Here is an 18,899-nt window from a genome sequence, read left to right on the forward strand (position 1 = left end):
ATTCATTAGTCCACCATCTCTCTAGTGTTGAAGACAGCGTGTCAGGACAGCCAGGGATTCATTAGTCCACCATCTATCTCTCTAGTGTTGAAGACAGCGTGTCAGGACAGCCATGGATTCATTAGTCCACCATCTATCTCTCTAGTGTTGAAGACAGCGTGTCAGGACAGCCATGGATTCATTAGTCCACCATCTATCTCTCTAGTGTTGAAGACAGCGTGTCAGGGCAGCCATGGATTCATTAGTCCACCATCTATCTCTCTAGTGTTGAAGACAGCGTGTCAGGACAGCCATGGATTCATTAGTCCACCATCTATCTCTCTAGTGTTGAAGACAGCGTGTCAGGACAGCCATGGATTCATTAGTCCACCATCTCTCTAGTGTTGAAGACAGCGTGTCAGGACAGCCAGGGATTCATTCATCCACCATCTCTCTAGTGTTGAAGACAGCGTGCCAGGACAGCCAGGGATTCATTAGTCCACCATCTCTCTAGTGTTGAAGACAGCGTGTCAGGACAGCCAGGGATTCATTAGTCCTCCATCTCTCTAGTGTTGAAGACAGCGTGTCAGGACAGCCAGGGATTCATTAGTCCACCATCTCTCTAGTGTTGAAGACAGCGTGTCAGGACAGCCAGGGATTCATTAGTCCACCATCTCTCTAGTGTTGAAGACAGCGTGTCAGGACAGCCATGGATTCATTAGTCCACCATCTCTCTAGTGTTGAAGACAGCGTGTCAGGACAGCCAGGGATTCATTAGTCCACCATCTCTCTAGTGTTGAAGACAGCGTGTCAGGACAGCCAGGGATTCATTAGTCCACCATCTCTCTAGTGTTGAAGACAGCGTTCAGGACAGCCAGGGATTCATTAGTCCACCATCTCTCTAGTGTTGAAGACAGCGTGTCAGGACAGCCAGGGATTCATTAGTCCACCATCTCTCTAGTGTTGAAGACAGCGTGTCAGGACAGCCAGGGATTCATTAGTCCACCATCTCTCTAGTGTTGAAGACAGCGTGTCAGGACAGCCAGGGATTCATTAGTCCACCATCTCTCTAGTGTTGAAGACAGCGTGTCAGGACAGCCAGGGATTCATTAGTCCGCCATCTCTCTAGTGTTGAAGACAGCGTGTCAGGACAGCCAGGGATTCATTAGTCCACCATCTCTCTAGTGTTGAAGACAGCGTGTCAGGACAGCCAGGGATTCATTAGTCCACCATCTCTCTAGTGTTGAAGACAGCGTGTCAGGACAGCCAGGGATTCATTAGTCCACCATCTATCTCTCTAGTGTTGAAGACAGCGTGTCAGGACAGCCATGGATTCATTAGTCCACCATCTCGCTAGTGTTGAAGACAGCGTGTCAGGACAGCCATGGATTCATTAGTCCACCATCTCTCTAGTGTTGAAGACAGCGTGTCAGGACAGCCAGGGATTCATTAGTCCACCATCTCTCTAGTGTTGAAGACAGCGTGTCAGGACAGCCATGGATTCATTAGTCCACCATCTCTCTAGTGTTGAAGAAAGCGTGTCAGGACAGCCAGGGATTCATTAGTCCACCATCTCTCTAGTGTTGAAGACAGCGTGTCAGGACAGCCAGGGATTCATTAGTCCACCATCTCTCTAGTGTTGAAGACAGCGTGTCAGGACAGCCAGGGATTCATTAGTCCACCATCTCTCTAGTGTTGAAGACAGCGTTCAGGACAGCCAGGGATCCATTAGTCCACCATCTCTCTAGTGTTGAAGACAGCGTGTCAGGACAGCCATGGATTCATTAGTCCACCATCTCTCTAGTGTTGAAGACAGCGTTCAGGACAGCCAGGGATCCATTTGTCCACCATCTCTCTAGTGTTGAAGACAGCGTTCAGGACAGCCAGGGATTCATTAGTCCACCATCTCTCTAGTGTTGAAGACAGCGTGTCAGGACAGCCAGGGATTCATTAGTCCACCATCTCTCTAGTGTTGAAGACAGCGTGTCAGGACAGCCAGGGATTAATTAGTCCACCATCTCTCTAGTGTTGAAGACAGCGTGTCAGGACAGCCAGGGATTAATTAGTCCACCATCTCTCTAGTGTTGAAGACAGCGTGTCAGGACAGCCATGGATTAATTAGTCCACCATCTCTCTAGTGTTGAAGACAGCGTGTCAGGACAGCCATGGATTCATTAGTCCACCATCTCTCTAGTGTTGAAGACAGCGTGTCAGGACAGCCAGGGATTCATTAGTCCACCATCTCTCTAGTGTTGAAGACAGCGTGTCAGGACAGCCAGGGATTCATTAGTCCACCATCTCTCTAGTGTTGAAGACAGCGTGTCAGGACAGCCATGGATTCATTAGTCCACCATCTCTCTAGTGTTGAAGACAGCGTGTCAGGACAGCCATGGATTCATTAGTCCACCATCTCTCTAGTGTTGAAGACAGCGTGTCAGGACAGCCATGGATTCATTAGTCCACCATCTCTCTAGTGTTGAAGACAGCGTTCAGGACAGCCAGGGATTCATTAGTCCACCATCTCTCTAGTGTTGAAGACAGCGTGTCAGAACAGCCATGGATTCATTAGTCCACCATCTCTCTAGTGTTGAAGACAGCGTGTCAGGACAGCCAGGGATTCATTAGTCCACCATCTCTCTAGTGTTGAAGACAGCGTGTCAGGACAGCCATGGATTCATTAGTCCACCATCTCTCTAGTGTTGAAGACAGCGTGTCAGGACAGCCAGGGATTCATTAGTCCACCATCTCTCTAGTGTTGAAGACAGCGTGTCAGGACAGCCATGGATTCATTAGTCCACCATCTCTCTAGTGTTGAAGACAGCGTGTCAGGACAGCCATGGATTCATTAGTCCACCATCTCTCTAGTGTTGAAGACAGCGTGTCAGGACAGCCATGGATTCATTAGTCCACCATCTCTCTAGTGTTGAAGACAGCGTTCAGGACAGCCAGGGATTCATTAGTCCACCATCTCTCTAGTGTTGAAGACAGCGTTCAGGACAGCCAGGGATTCATTAGTCCACCATCTCTCTAGTGTTGAAGACAGCGTGTCAGAACAGCCATGGATTCATTAGTCCACCATCTCTCTAGTGTTGAAGACAGCGTGTCAGGACAGCCATGGATTCATTAGTCCACCATCTCTCTAGTGTTGAAGACAGCGTGTCAGGACAGCCAGGGATTCATTAGTCCACCATCTCTCTAGTGTTGAAGACAGCGTGTCAGGACAGCCATGGATTCATTAGTCCACCATCTCTCTAGTGTTGAAGACATCGTGTCAGGACAGCCAGGGATTCATTAGTCCACCATCTCTCTAGTGTTGAAGACAGCGTGTCAGGACAGCCAGGGATTCATTAGTCCACCATCTCTCTAGTGTTGAAGACAGCGTGTCAGGACAGCCATGGATTCATTAGTCCACCATCTCTCTAGTGTTGAAGACAGCGTGTCAGGACAGCCAGGGATTCATTAGTCCACCATCTCTCTAGTGTTGAAGACAGCGTGTCAGGACAGCCATGGATTCATTAGTCCACCATCTATCTCTCTAGTGTTGAAGACAGCGTGTCAGGACAGCCATGGATTCATTAGTCCACCATCTATCTCTCTAGTGTTGAAGACAGCGTGTCAGGACAGCCATGGATTCATTAGTCCACCATCTATCTCTCTAGTGTTGAAGACAGCGTGTCAGGGCAGCCATGGATTCATTAGTCCACCATCTATCTCTCTAGTGTTGAAGACAGCGTGTCAGGACAGCCATGGATTCATTAGTCCACCATCTCTCTAGTGTTGAAGACAGCGTGTCAGGACAGCCATGGATTCATTAGTCCACCATCTCTCTAGTGTTGAAGACAGCGTGTCAGGACAGCCAGGGATTCATTCATCCACCATCTCTCTAGTGTTGAAGACAGCGTGCCAGGACAGCCAGGGATTCATTAGTCCACCATCTCTCTAGTGTTGAAGACAGCGTGTCAGGACAGCCAGGGATTCATTAGTCCACCATCTCTCTAGTGTTGTAGACAGCGTGTCAGGACAGCCAGGGATTCATTAGTCCACCATCTCTCTAGTGTTGAAGACAGCGTGTCAGGACAGCCAGGGATTCATTAGTCCACCATCTCTCTAGTGTTGAAGACAGCGTGTCAGGACAGCCAGGGATTCATTAGTCCACCATCTCTCTAGTGTTGAAGACAGCGTTCAGGACAGCCAGGGATTCATTAGTCCACCATCTCTCTAGTGTTGAAGACAGCGTTCAGGACAGCCAGGGATTCATTAATCCACCATCTCTCTAGTGTTGAAGACAGCGTGTCAGGACAGCCAGGGATTCATTAGTCCACCATCTCTCTAGTGTTGAAGACAGCGTGTCAGGACAGCCAGGGATTCATTAGTCCACCATCTCTCTAGTGTTGCAGACAGCGTGTCAGGACAGCCAGGGATTCATTAGTCCACCATCTCTCTAGTGTTGAAGACAGCGTGTCAGGACAGCCAGGGATTAATTAGTCCACCATCTCTCTAGTGTTGAAGACAGCGTGTCAGGACAGCCATGGATTCATTAGTCCACCATCTCTCTAGTGTTGAAGACAGCGTGTCAGGACAGCCAGGGATTCATTAGTCCACCATCTCTCTAGTGTTGAAGACAGCGTGTCAGGACAGCCATGGATTCATTAGTCCACCATCTCTCTAGTGTTGAAGACAGCGTGTCAGGACAGCCATGGATTCATTAGTCCACCATCTCTCTAGTGTTGAAGACAGCGTTCAGGACAGCCAGGGATTCATTAGTCCACCATCTCTCTAGTGTTGAAGACAGCGTGTCAGGACAGCCAGGGATTCATTAGTCCACCATCTCTCTAGTGTTGAAGACAGCGTGTCAGGACAGCCATGGATTCATTCATCCACCATCTCTCTAGTGTTGAAGACAGCGTTCAGGACAGCCAGGGATTCATTAGTCCACCATCTCTCTAGTGTTGAAGACAGCGTGTCAGGACAGCCAGGGATTCATTAGTCCACCATCTCTCTAGTGTTGAAGACAGCGTGTCAGGACAGCCATGGATTCATTAGTCCACCATCTCTCTAGTGTTGAAGACAGCGTTCAGGACAGCCATGGATTCATTAGTCCACCATCTCTCTAGTGTTGAAGACAGCGTGTCAGGACAGCCAGGGATTCATTAGTCCACCATCTCTCTAGTGTTGAAGACAGCGTGTCAGGACAGCCATGGATTCATTAGTCCACCATCTCTCTAGTGTTGAAGACAGCGTGTCAGGACAGCCAGGGATTCATTAGTCCACCATCTCTCTAGTGTTGAAGACAGCGTGTCAGGACAGCCAGGGATTCATTAGTCCACCATCTCTCTAGTGTTGAAGACAGCGTGTCAGGACAGCCATGGATTCATTAGTCCACCATCTCTCTAGTGTTGAAGACAGCGTGTCAGGACAGCCAGGGATTCATTAGTCCACCATCTATCTCTCTAGTGTTGAAGACAGCGTGTCAGGACAGCCATGGATTCATTAGTCCACCATCTATCTCTCTAGTGTTGAAGACAGCGTGTCAGGACAGCCATGGATTCATTAGTCCACCATCTATCTCTCTAGTGTTGAAGACAGCGTGTCAGGGCAGCCATGGATTCATTAGTCCACCATCTATCTCTCTAGTGTTGAAGACAGCGTGTCAGGACAGCCATGGATTCATTAGTCCACCATCTATCTCTCTAGTGTTGAAGACAGCGTGTCAGGACAGCCATGGATTCATTAGTCCACCATCTCTCTAGTGTTGAAGACAGCGTGTCAGCACAGCCAGGGATTCATTCATCCACCATCTCTCTAGTGTTGAAGACAGCGTGCCAGGACAGCCAGGGATTCATTAGTCCACCATCTCTCTAGTGTTGAAGACAGCGTGTCAGGACAGCCATGGATTCATTAGTCCACCATCTCTCTAGTGTTGAAGACAGCGTGTCAGGACAGCCAGGGATTCATTCATCCACCATCTCTCTAGTGTTGAAGACAGCGTGCCAGGACAGCCAGGGATTCATTAGTCCACCATCTCTCTAGTGTTGAAGACAGCGTGTCAGGACAGCCAGGGATTCATTAGTCCACCATCTCTCTAGTGTTGAAGACAGCGTGTCAGGACAGCCAGGGATTCATTAGTCCACCATCTCTCTAGTGTTGAAGACAGCGTGTCAGGACAGCCATGGATTCATTAGTCCACCATCTCTCTAGTGTTGAAGACAGCGTGTCAGGACAGCCAGGGATTCATTAGTCCACCATCTCTCTAGTGTTGAAGACAGCGTTCAGGACAGCCAGGGATTCATTAATCCACCATCTCTCTAGTGTTGAAGACAGCGTGTCAGGACAGCCATGGATTCATTAGTCCACCATCTCTCTAGTGTTGAAGACAGCGTGTCAGGACAGCCAGGGATTCATTAGTCCACCATCTCTCTAGTGTTGAAGACAGCGTGTCAGGACAGCCAGGGATTCATTAGTCCACCATCTCTCTAGTGTTGAAGACAGCGTGTCAGGACAGCCAGGGATTCATTAGTCCACCATCTCTCTAGTGTTGAAGACAGCGTGTCAGGACAGCCAGGGATTCATTAGTCCACCATCTATCTCTCTAGTGTTGAAGACAGCGTGTCAGGACAGCCATGGATTCATTAGTCCACCATCTCGCTAGTGTTGAAGACAGCGTGTCAGGACAGCCATGGATTCATTAGTCCACCATCTCTCTAGTGTTGAAGACAGCGTGTCAGGACAGCCATGGATTCATTAGTCCACCATCTCTCTAGTGTTGAAGACAGCGTGTCAGGACAGCCAGGGATTCATTAGTCCACCATCTCTCTAGTGTTGAAGACAGCGTGTCAGGACAGCCAGGGATTCATTAGTCCACCATCTCTCTAGTGTTGAAGACAGCGTTCAGGACAGCCAGGGATTCATTAGTCCACCATCTCTCTAGTGTTGAAGACAGCGTGTCAGGACAGCCAGGGATTCATTAGTCCACCATCTCTCTAGTGTTGAAGACAGCGTGTCAGGACAGCCATGGATTCATTAGTCCACCATCTATCTCTCTAGTGTTGAAGACAGCGTGTCAGGACAGCCATGGATTCATTAGTCCACCATCTATCTCTCTAGTGTTGAAGACAGCGTGTCAGGACAGCCATGGATTCATTAGTCCACCATCTATCTCTCTAGTGTTGAAGACAGCGTGTCAGGACAGCCATGGATTCATTAGTCCACCATCTATCTCTCTAGTGTTGAAGACAGCGTGTCAGGACAGCCATGGATTCATTAGTCCACCATCTATCTCTCTAGTGTTGAAGACAGCGTGTCAGGACAGCCATGGATTCATTAGTCCACCATCTCTCTAGTGTTGAAGACAGCGTGTCAGGACAGCCAGGGATTCATTAGTCCACCATCTCTCTAGTGTTGATGACAGCGTGTCAGGACAGCCAGGGATTCATTCATCCACCATCTCTCTAGTGTTGAAGACAGCGTGTCAGGACAGCCAGGGATTCATTAGTCCACCATCTCTCTAGTGTTGAAGACAGCGTGTCAGGACAGCCATGGATTCATTAGTCCACCATCTCTCTAGTGTTGAAGACAGCGTGTCAGGACAGCCAGGGATTCATTAGTCCACCATCTCTCTAGTGTTGAAGACAGCGTGTCAGGACAGCCAGGGATTCATTAGTCCACCATCTCTCTAGTGTTGAAGACAGCGTTCAAGACAGCCATGGATTCATTAGTCCACCATCTCTCTAGTGTTGAAGACAGCGTTCAGGACAGCCAGGGATTCATTAGTCCACCATCTCTCTAGTGTTGAAGACAGCGTGTCAGGACAGCCAGGGATTCATTAGTCCACCATCTCTCTAGTGTTGAAGACAGCGTTCAGGATAGCCAGGGATTCATTAGTCCACCATCTCTCTAGTGTTGAAGACAGCGTGTCAGGACAGCCAGGGATTCATTAGTCCACCATCTCTCTAGTGTTGAAGACAGCGTTCAGGACAGCCAGGGATTCATTAGTCCACCATCTCTCTAGTGTTGAAGACAGCGTGTCAGGACAGCCAGGGATTCATTAGTCCACCATCTCTCTAGTGTTGAAGACAGCGTGTCAGGACAGCCAGGGATTCATTAGTCCACCATCTCTCTAGTGTTGAAGACAGCGTTCAGGACAGCCAGGGATTCATTAGTCCACCATCTCTCTAGTGTTGAAGACAGCGTTCAGGACAGCCATGGATTCATTAGTCCACCATCTCTCTAGTGTTGAAGACAGCGTGTCAGGACAGCCAGGGATTCATTCATCCACCATCTCTCTAGTGTTGAAGACAGCGTGCCAGGACAGCCAGGGATTCATTAGTCCACCATCTCTCTAGTGTTGAAGACAGCGTGTCAGGACAGCCAGGGATTCATTAGTCCACCATCTCTCTAGTGTTGAAGACAGCGTGTCAGGACAGCCAGGGATTCATTAGTCCACCATCTCTCTAGTGTTGAAGACAGCGTGTCAGGACAGCCAGGGATTCATTAGTCCACCATCTCTCTAGTGTTGAAGACAGCGTGTCAGGACAGCCAGGGATTCATTAGTCCACCATCTCTCTAGTGTTGAAGACAGCGTGTCAGGACAGCCAGGGATTCATTAGTCCACCATCTCTCTAGTGTTGAAGACAGCGTTCAGGACAGCCAGGGATTCATTAGTCCACCATCTCTCTAGTGTTGAAGACAGCGTTCAGGACAGCCAGGGATTCATTAATCCACCATCTCTCTAGTGTGGAAGACAGCGTGTCAGGACAGCCAGGGATTCATTAGTCCACCATCTCTCTAGTGTTGAAGACAGCGTGTCAGGACAGCCAGGGATTCATTAGTCCACCATCTCTCTAGTGTTGAAGACAGCGTGTCAGGACAGCCATGGATTCATTAGTCCACCATCTCTCTAGTGTTGAAGACAGCGTGTCAGGACAGCCAGGGATTAATTAGTCCACCATCTCTCTAGTGTTGAAGACAGCGTGTCAGGACAGCCAGGGATTCATTAGTCCACCATCTCTCTAGTGTTGAAGACAGCGTGTCAGGACAGCCATGGATTCATTAGTCCACCATCTCTCTAGTGTTGAAGACAGCGTGTCAGGACAGCCAGGGATTCATTAGTCCACCATCTCTCTAGTGTTGAAGACAGCGTGTCAGGACAGCCATGGATTCATTAGTCCACCATCTATCTCTCTAGTGTTGAAGACAGCGTGTCAGGACAGCCATGGATTCATTAGTCCACCATCTATCTCTCTAGTGTTGAAGACAGCGTGTCAGGACAGCCATGGATTCATTAGTCCACCATATATCTCTCTAGTGTTGAAGACAGCGTGTCAGGGCAGCCATGGATTCATTAGTCCACCATCTATCTCTCTAGTGTTGAAGACAGCGTGTCAGGACAGCCATGGATTCATTAGTCCACCATCTCTCTAGTGTTGAAGACAGCGTGTCAGGACAGCCAGGGATTCATTCGTCCACCATCTCTCTAGTGTTGAAGACAGCGTGCCAGGACAGCCAGGGATTCATTAGTCCACCATCTCTCTAGTGTTGAAGACAGCATGTCAGGACAGCCAGGGATTCATTAGTCCACCATCTCTCTAGTGTTGAAGACAGCGTGTCAGGACAGCCAGGGATTCATTAGTCCACCATCTCTCTAGTGTTGAAGACAGCGTGTCAGGACAGCCAGGGATTCATTAGTCCACCATCTCTCTAGTGTTGAAGACAGCGTGTCAGGACAGCCAGGGATTCATTAGTCCACCATCTCTCTAGTGTTGAAGACAGCGTGTCAGGACAGCCAGGGATTCATTAGTCCACCATCTCTCTAGTGTTGAAGACAGCGTTCAGGACAGCCAGGGATTCATTAGTCCACCATCTCTCTAGTGTTGAAGACAGCGTTCAGGACAGCCAGGGATTCATTAATCCACCATCTCTCTAGTGTTGAAGACAGCGTGTCAGGACAGCCAGGGATTCATTAGTCCACCATCTCTCTAGTGTTGAAGACAGCGTGTCAGGACAGCCAGGGATTCATTAGTCCACCATCTCTCTAGTGTTGCAGACAGCGTGTCAGGACAGCCAGGGATTCATTAGTCCACCATCTCTCTAGTGTTGAAGACAGCGTGTCAGGACAGCCAGGGATTAATTAGTCCACCATCTCTCTAGTGTTGAAGACAGCGTGTCAGGACAGCCATGGATTCATTAGTCCACCATCTCTCTAGTGTTGAAGACAGCGTGTCAGGACAGCCAGGGATTCATTAGTCCACCATCTCTCTAGTGTTGAAGACAGCGTGTCAGGACAGCCATGGATTCATTAGTCCACCATCTCTCTAGTGTTGAAGACAGCGTGTCAGGACAGCCAGGGATTCATTAGTCCACCATCTATCTCTCTAGTGTTGAAGACAGCGTGTCAGGACAGCCATGGATTCATTAGTCCACCATCTATCTCTCTAGTGTTGAAGACAGCGTGTCAGGACAGCCATGGATTCATTAGTCCACCATCTATCTCTCTAGTGTTGAAGACAGCGTGTCAGGGCAGCCATGGATTCATTAGTCCACCATCTATCTCTATAGTGTTGAAGACAGCGTGTCAGGACAGCCATGGATTCATTAGTCCACCATCTATCTCTCTAGTGTTGAAGACAGCGTGTCAGGACAGCCATGGATTCATTAGTCCACCATCTCTCTAGTGTTGAAGACAGCGTGTCAGGACAGCCAGGGATTCATTCATCCACCATCTCTCTAGTGTTGAAGACAGCGTGCCAGGACAGCCAGGGATTCATTAGTCCACCATCTCTCTAGTGTTGAAGACAGCGTGTCAGGACAGCCATGGATTCATTAGTCCACCATCTCTCTAGTGTTGAAGACAGCGTGTCAGGACAGCCAGGGATTCATTCATCCACCATCTCTCTAGTGTTGAAGACAGCGTGCCAGGACAGCCAGGGATTCATTAGTCCACCATCTCTCTAGTGTTGAAGACAGCGTGTCAGGACAGCCAGGGATTCATTAGTCCACCATCTCTCTAGTGTTGAAGACAGCGTGTCAGGACAGCCAGGGATTCATTAGTCCACCATCTCTCTAGTGTTGAAGACAGCGTGTCAGGACAGCCATGGATTCATTAGTCCACCATCTCTCTAGTGTTGAAGACAGCGTGTCAGGACAGCCAGGGATTCATTAGTCCACCATCTCTCTAGTGTTGAAGACAGCGTGTCAGGACAGCCAGGGATTCATTAGTCCACCATCTCTCTAGTGTTGAAGACAGCGTTCAGGACAGCCAGGGATTCATTAGTCCACCATATCTCTAGTGTTGAAGACAGCGTGTCAGGACAGCCAGGGATTCATTAGTCCACCATCTCTCTAGTGTTGAAGACAGCGTGTCAGGACAGCCAGGGATTCATTAGTCCACCATCTCTCTAGTGTTGAAGACAGCGTGTCAGGACAGCCAGGGATTCATTAGTCCACCATCTCTCTAGTGTTGAAGACAGCGTGTCAGGACAGCCAGGGATTCATTAGTCCGCCATCTCTCTAGTGTTGAAGACAGCGTGTCAGGACAGCCAGGGATTCATTAGTCCACCATCTCTCTAGTGTTGAAGACAGCGTGTCAGGACAGCCAGGGATTCATTAGTCCACCATCTCTCTAGTGTTGAAGACAGCGTGTCAGGACAGCCAGGGATTCATTAGTCCACCATCTATCTCTCTAGTGTTGAAGACAGCGTGTCAGGACAGCCATGGATTAATTAGTCCACCATCTCGCTAGTGTTGAAGACAGCGTGTCAGGACAGCCATGGATTCATTAGTCCACCATCTCTCTAGTGTTGAAGACAGCGTGTCAGGACAGCCATGGATTCATTAGTCCACCATCTCTCTAGTGTTGAAGACAGCGTGTCAGGACAGCCAGGGATTCATTAGTCCACCATCTCTCTAGTGTTGAAGACAGCGTGTCAGGACAGCCAGGGATTCATTAGTCCACCATCTCTCTAGTGTTGAAGACAGCGTGTCAGGACAGCCAGGGATTCATTAGTCCACCATCTCTCTAGTGTTGAAGACAGCGTTCAGGACAGCCAGGGATTCATTAGTCCACCATCTCTCTAGTGTTGAAGACAGCGTGTCAGGACAGCCAGGGATTCATTAGTCCACCATCTCTCTAGTGTTGAAGACAGCGTGTCAGGACAGCCATGGATTCATTAGTCCACCATCTATCTCTCTAGTGTTGAAGACAGCGTGTCAGGACAGCCATGGATTCATTAGTCCACCATCTATCTCTCTAGTGTTGAAGACAGCGTGTCAGGACAGCCATGGATTCATTAGTCCACCATCTATCTCTCTAGTGTTGAAGACAGCGTGTCAGGACAGCCATGGATTCATTAGTCCACCATCTATCTCTCTAGTGTTGAAGACAGCGTGTCAGGACAGCCATGGATTCATTAGTCCACCATCTATCTCTCTAGTGTTGAAGACAGCGTGTCAGGACAGCCATGGATTCATTAGTCCACCATCTCTCTAGTGTTGAAGACAGCGTGTCAGGACAGCCAGGGATTCATTAGTCCACCATCTCTCTAGTGTTGATGACAGCATGTCAGGACAGCCAGGGATTCATTCATCCACCATCTCTCTAGTGTTGAAGACAGCGTGTCAGGACAGCCAGGGATTCATTAGTCCACCATCTCTCTAGTGTTGAAGACAGCGTGTCAGGACAGCCATGGATTCATTAGTCCACCATCTCTCTAGTGTTGAAGACAGCGTGTCAGGACAGCCAGGGATTCATTAGTCCACCATCTCTCTAGTGTTAAAGACAGCGTGTCAGGACAGCCAGGGATTCATTAGTCCACCATCTCTCTAGTGTTGAAGACAGCGTTCAAGACAGCCATGGATTCATTAGTCCACCATCTCTCTAGTGTTGAAGACAGCGTTCAGGACAGCCAGGGATTCATTAGTCCACCATCTCTCTAGTGTTGAAGACAGCGTGTCAGGACAGCCAGGGATTCATTAGTCCACCATCTCTCTAGTGTTGAAGACAGCGTTCAGGATAGCCAGGGATTCATTAGTCCACCATCTCTCTAGTGTTGAAGACAGCGTGTCAGGACAGCCAGGGATTCATTAGTCCACCATCTCTCTAGTGTTGAAGACAGCGTTCAGGACAGCCAGGGATTCATTAGTCCACCATCTCTCTAGTGTTGAAGACAGCGTGTCAGGACAGCCAGGGATTCATTAGTCCACCATCTCTCTAGTGTTGAAGACAGCGTGTCAGGACAGCCAGGGATTCATTAGTCCACCATCTCTCTAGTGTTGAAGACAGCGTTCAGGACAGCCAGGGATTCATTAGTCCACCATCTCTCTAGTGTTGAAGACAGCGTTCAGGACAGCCATGGATTCATTAGTCCACCATCTCTCTAGTGTTGAAGACAGCGTGTCAGGACAGCCAGGGATTCATTCATCCACCATCTCTCTAGTGTTGAAGACAGCGTGCCAGGACAGCCAGGGATTCATTAGTCCACCATCTCTCTAGTGTTGAAGACAGCGTGTCAGGACAGCCAGGGATTCATTAGTCCACCATCTCTCTAGTGTTGAAGACAGCGTGTCAGGACAGCCAGGGATTCATTAGTCCACCATCTCTCTAGTGTTGAAGACAGCGTGTCAGGACAGCCAGGGATTCATTAGTCCACCATCTCTCTAGTGTTGAAGACAGCGTGTCAGGACAGCCAGGGATTCATTAGTCCACCATCTCTCTAGTGTTGAAGACAGCGTGTCAGGACAGCCAGGGATTCATTAGTCCACCATCTCTCTAGTGTTGAAGACAGCGTTCAGGACAGCCAGGGATTCATTAGTCCACCATCTCTCTAGTGTTGAAGACAGCGCTCAGGACAGCCAGGGATTCATTAATCCACCATCTCTCTAGTGTTGAAGACAGCGTGTCAGGACAGCCAGGGATTCATTAGTCCACCATCTCTCTAGTGTTGAAGACAGCGTGTCAGGACAGCCAGGGATTCATTAGTCCACCATCTCTCTAGTGTTGCAGACAGCGTGTCAGGACAGCCAGGGATTCATTAGTCCACCATCTCTCTAGTGTTGAAGACAGCGTGTCAGGACAGCCAGGGATTAATTAGTCCACCATCTCTCTAGTGTTGAAGACAGCGTGTCAGGACAGCCATGGATTCATTAGTCCACCATCTCTCTAGTGTTGAAGACAGCGTGTCAGGACAGCCAGGGATTCATTAGTCCACCATCTCTCTAGTGTTGAAGACAGCGTGTCAGGACAGCCATGGATTCATTAGTCCACCATCTCTCTAGTGTTGAAGACAGCGTGTCAGGACAGCCAGGGATTCATTAGTCCACCATCTCTCTAGTGTTGAAGACAGCGTGTCAGGACAGCCAGGGATTCATTAGTCCACCATCTCTCTAGTGTTGAAGACAGCGTGTCAGGACAGCCATGGATTCATTAGTCCACCATCTCTCTAGTGTTGAAGACAGCGTGTCAGGACAGCCATGGATTCATTAGTCCACCATCTCTCTAGTGTTGAAGACAGCGTGTCAGGACAGCCATGGATTCATTAGTCCACCATCTCTCTAGTGTTGAAGACAGCGTTCAGGACAGCCAGGGATTCATTAGTCCACCATCTCTCTAGTGTTGAAGACAGCGTGTCAGGACAGCCAGGGATTCATTAGTCCACCATCTCTCTAGTGTTGAAGACAGCGTGTCAGGACAGCCATGGATTCATTAGTCCACCATCTCTCTAGTGTTGAAGACAGCGTGTCAGGACAGCCAGGGATTCATTAGTCCACCATCTATCTCTCTAGTTTTGAAGACAGCGTGTCAGGACAGCCATGGATTCATTACAATTTACAATTTACAATTTAGGCATTTAGCAGACGCTCTTAATCCAGAGCGACTTACATTAAGCAATAACAAAAAGCATGGCATACATCACATGTATAAAAAAACAGCTCCTTCCTATCTCCGGGCTATGGTCGATGCCTACACCCCTGCCCGACCACTTCGGTCTGCCACCTCGGGGCGACTGATTGCCTCGTCACTCAAGGGTCCTTCTGGCCGATCCACACGGTCACGACTCTTTTCTGTTCTGGCCCCACAGTGGTGGAATGAACTCCCCACTGATGTTAGGACAGCAGAGTCACTGCCCATATTTCGCCGCAGGTTGAAAACCCACCTCTTCAGGAAACACTACCCTTCCTCTCTGCCTGACCTACTTGTTGTTAACTAGTTGTACGAACGCCTGTTTTCTATTGTTGTATTGTTTATTGGATCTTGTTTAGTCGATACACTTAATTGTTTTAGCTCATGCTCATTTGATTTAGCTATTTTGTCTCATCTGGTTAAGGAAATAGGTAGCTGATATATTGCACTTTTACCTTAGCGCTAGGTATACTCTTGGTTGCTTGTTTTTGCAGAAAATGCACTAAAAACTTCTGGTGATTAGTAGTTTTTGTTCCCTACCTATGTTGAATACACCTATTGTAAGTCGCTTTGGATAAAAGCGTCTGCTAAATGACTGTAATGTAATGTAATGTAGTTACCATGAATCATGCGTAAACTAAGAACGTAACAGTGGAGTATCTATGTAAACTATACATACTATACTATATAATATATTATACATGTGTACTATAAAGTGCTATGACTACATAAAGTGCAATTCTAGAGCTGTCTACATAACAAGCTATAAGTCTGTTTAAAATCTACATAATGTGCTATCTAAGGGGCTAGGCTAGGGCAAGTGCTACGGGCCATGGTGGAGTCTGAAGAGGTGGGTTTTCAGACTACGGCGGAAGATTGGGAGTGAGGCTGCAGTTCTGACTGCAATGGGAAGTGCATTCCATAGTTTTGGAGCCAGAAGGGAGAAGAGTTTGGGACGTGTGGAGCGTTGTCCCGGCGTTTTTAGTGAAGGTACCTCCAGCTTCCCTGCGTTGGCTGATCTGAGTGAGCGGGAGGGTTTGTAGGGTACGATCATACTTGTGAGATATGGGGGGGCCATGCCTTTGGTTGCTTTGAATGCCAGCATCAGAGTTTTGTATTCTGTGCGGGCAGCGACCGGGAGCCAATGGAGCGAGCGGAGAAGGGGGGAGACGTGTGAGAATTTAGGTTGGTTGAAGACCAAGCGTGCTGCGGCATTTTGGATCAGTTGGAGGGGCTTAAGTGCACATGCCGGTAGGCCAGTAAGGAGGGAGTTGCAATAGTCAAGTTTTGACAAGACTGTTGTCTGGATTAGGAGCTGGGCTGACTCCTGGGTGAGGAACGGTCTAATTCGTCGTATGTTGTAGAGTGTAAACCTACAGGATCTAGTGACAGCTGTGATGTGTGTTTTGAACGAGAGCTGACTGTCCAGGACAACACCAAGGTTCCTGGCTGTCGGGACAGACTTTACCAGGGCGTTGTCTACGGAGATAGTTAGCTCCCGCATAGGGCAGGACTTAGCTGGGAAGAACAGAAGCTCAGTTTTGTCTGGGTTCAGCTTGAGGTGGTTGGAAGACATCCACTGTGAGATGTCAGCCAGGCATGCAGTGATGCGCTCTTCTACCTGGGTGGCAGAGGGGGGGAAGGATAGAAACAGTTGTGTGTCATCGGCATAGCAGTGATAGGATATATTGTGAGCAGAGATGATGGTGCCAAGGGATTTAGTGTACAGTGAGAAGAGGAGGGGACCAAGTACAGATCCCTGTGGGACCCCAGTTTGGAGGGTGCGGGGGGGTGATAGCAAACCTTTCCATTAGTCCACCATCTATCTCTCTAGTGTTGAAGACAGCGTGTCAGGACAGCCATGGATTCATTAGTCCACCATCTATCTCTCTAGTGTTGAAGACAGCGTGTCAGGGCAGCCATGGATTCATTAGTCCACCATCTATCTCTCTAGTGTTGAAGACAGCGTGTCAGGACAGCCATGGATTCATTAGTCCACCATCTATCTCTCTAGTGTTGAAGACAGCGTGTCAGGACAGCCATGGATTCATTAGTCCACCATCTCTCTAGTGTTGAAGACAGCGTGTCAGGACAGCCAGGGATTCATTCATCCACCATCTCTCTAGTGTTGAAGACAGCGTGCCAGGACAGCCAGGGATTCATTAGTCCACCATCTCTCTAGTGTTGAAGACAGCGTGTCAGGACAGCCATGGATTCATTAGTCCACCATCTCTCTAGTGTTGAAGACAGCGTGTCAGGACAGCCAGGGATTCATTCATCCACCATCTCTCTAGTGTTGAAGACAGCGTGTCAGGACAGCCAGGGATTCATTAGTCCACCATCTCTCTAGTGTTGAAGACAGCGTGTCAGGACAGCCAGGGATTCATTAGTCCACCATCTCTCTAGTGTTGAAGACAGCGTGTCAGGACAGCCAGGGATTCATTAGTCCACCATCTCTCTAGTGTTGAAGACAGCGTGTCAGGACAGCCATGGATTCATTAGTCCACCATCTCTCTAGTGTTGAAGACAGCGTTCAGGACAGCCAGGGATTCATTAGTCCACCATCTCTCTAGTGTTGAAGACAGCGTTCAGGACAGCCAGGGATTCATTAGTCCACCATCTCTCTCTCTAGTGTTGAAGACAGCGTGTCAGGACAGCCATGGATTCATTAGTCCACCATCTCTCTAGTGTTGAAGACAGCGTGTCAGGACAGCCAGGGATTCATTAGTCCACCATCTCTCTAGTGTTGAAGACAGCGTGTCAGGACAGCCAGGGATTCATTAGTCCACCATCTCTCTAGTGTTGAAGACAGCGTTCAGGACAGCCAGGGATTCATTAGTCCACCATCTCTCTAGTGTTGAAGACAGCGTGTCAGGACAGCCAGGGATTCATTAGTCCACCATCTCTCTAGTGTTGAAGACAGCGTGTCAGGACAGCCAGGGATTCATTAGTCCACCATCTCTCTAGTGTTGAAGACAGCGTGTCAGGACAGCCAGGGATTCATTAGTCCACCATCTCTCTAGTGTTGAAGACAGCGTGTCAGGACAGCCAGGGATTCATTAGTCCGCCATCTCTCTAGTGTTGAAGACAGCGTGTCAGGACAGCCAGGGATTCATTAGTCCACCATCTCTCTAGTGTTGAAGACAGCGTGTCAGGACAGCCAGGGATTCATTAGTCCACCATCTCTCTAGTGTTGAAGACAGCGTGTCAGGACAGCCAGGGATTCATTAGTCCACCATCTATCTCTCTAGTGTTGAAGACAGCGTGTCAGGACAGCCATGGATTCATTAGTCCACCATCTCGCTAGTGTTGAAGACAGCGTGTCAGGACAGCCATGGATTCATTAGTCCACCATCTCTCTAGTGTTGAAGACAGCGTGTCAGGACAGCCATGGATTCATTAGTCCACCATCTCTCTAGTGTTGAAGACAGCGTGTCAGGACAGCCAGGGATTCATTAGTCCACCATCTCTCTAGTGTTGAAGACAGCGTGTCAGGACAGCCAGGGATTCATTAGTCCACCATCTCTCTAGTGTTGAAGACAGCGTGTCAGGACAGCCAGGGATTCATTAGTCCACCATCTCTCTAGTGTTGAAGACAGCGTTCAGGACAGCCAGGGATTCATTAGTCCACCATCTCTCTAGTGTTGAAGACAGCGTGTCAGGACAGCCAGGGATTCATTAGTCCACCATCTCTCTAGTGTTGAAGACAGCGTGTCAGGACAGCCATGGATTCATTAGTCCACCATCTATCTCTCTAGTGTTGAAGACAGCGTGTCAGGACAGCCATGGATTCATTAGTCCACCATCTATCTCTCTAGTGTTGAAGACAGCGTGTCAGGACAGCCATGGATTCATTAGTCCACCATCTATCTCTCTAGTGTTGAAGACAGCGTGTCAGGACAGCCATGGATTCATTAGTCCACCATCTATCTCTCTAGTGTTGAAGACAGCGTGTCAGGACAGCCATGGATTCATTAGTCCACCATCTCTCTAGTGTTGATGACAGCGTGTCAGGACAGCCAGGGAT

This window comes from Electrona antarctica, assembly GCF_951216825.1.
Source record: "Electrona antarctica genome assembly, contig: scaffold_170, whole genome shotgun sequence".
NCBI classification, from domain to species: domain Eukaryota; kingdom Metazoa; phylum Chordata; class Actinopteri; order Myctophiformes; family Myctophidae; genus Electrona; species Electrona antarctica.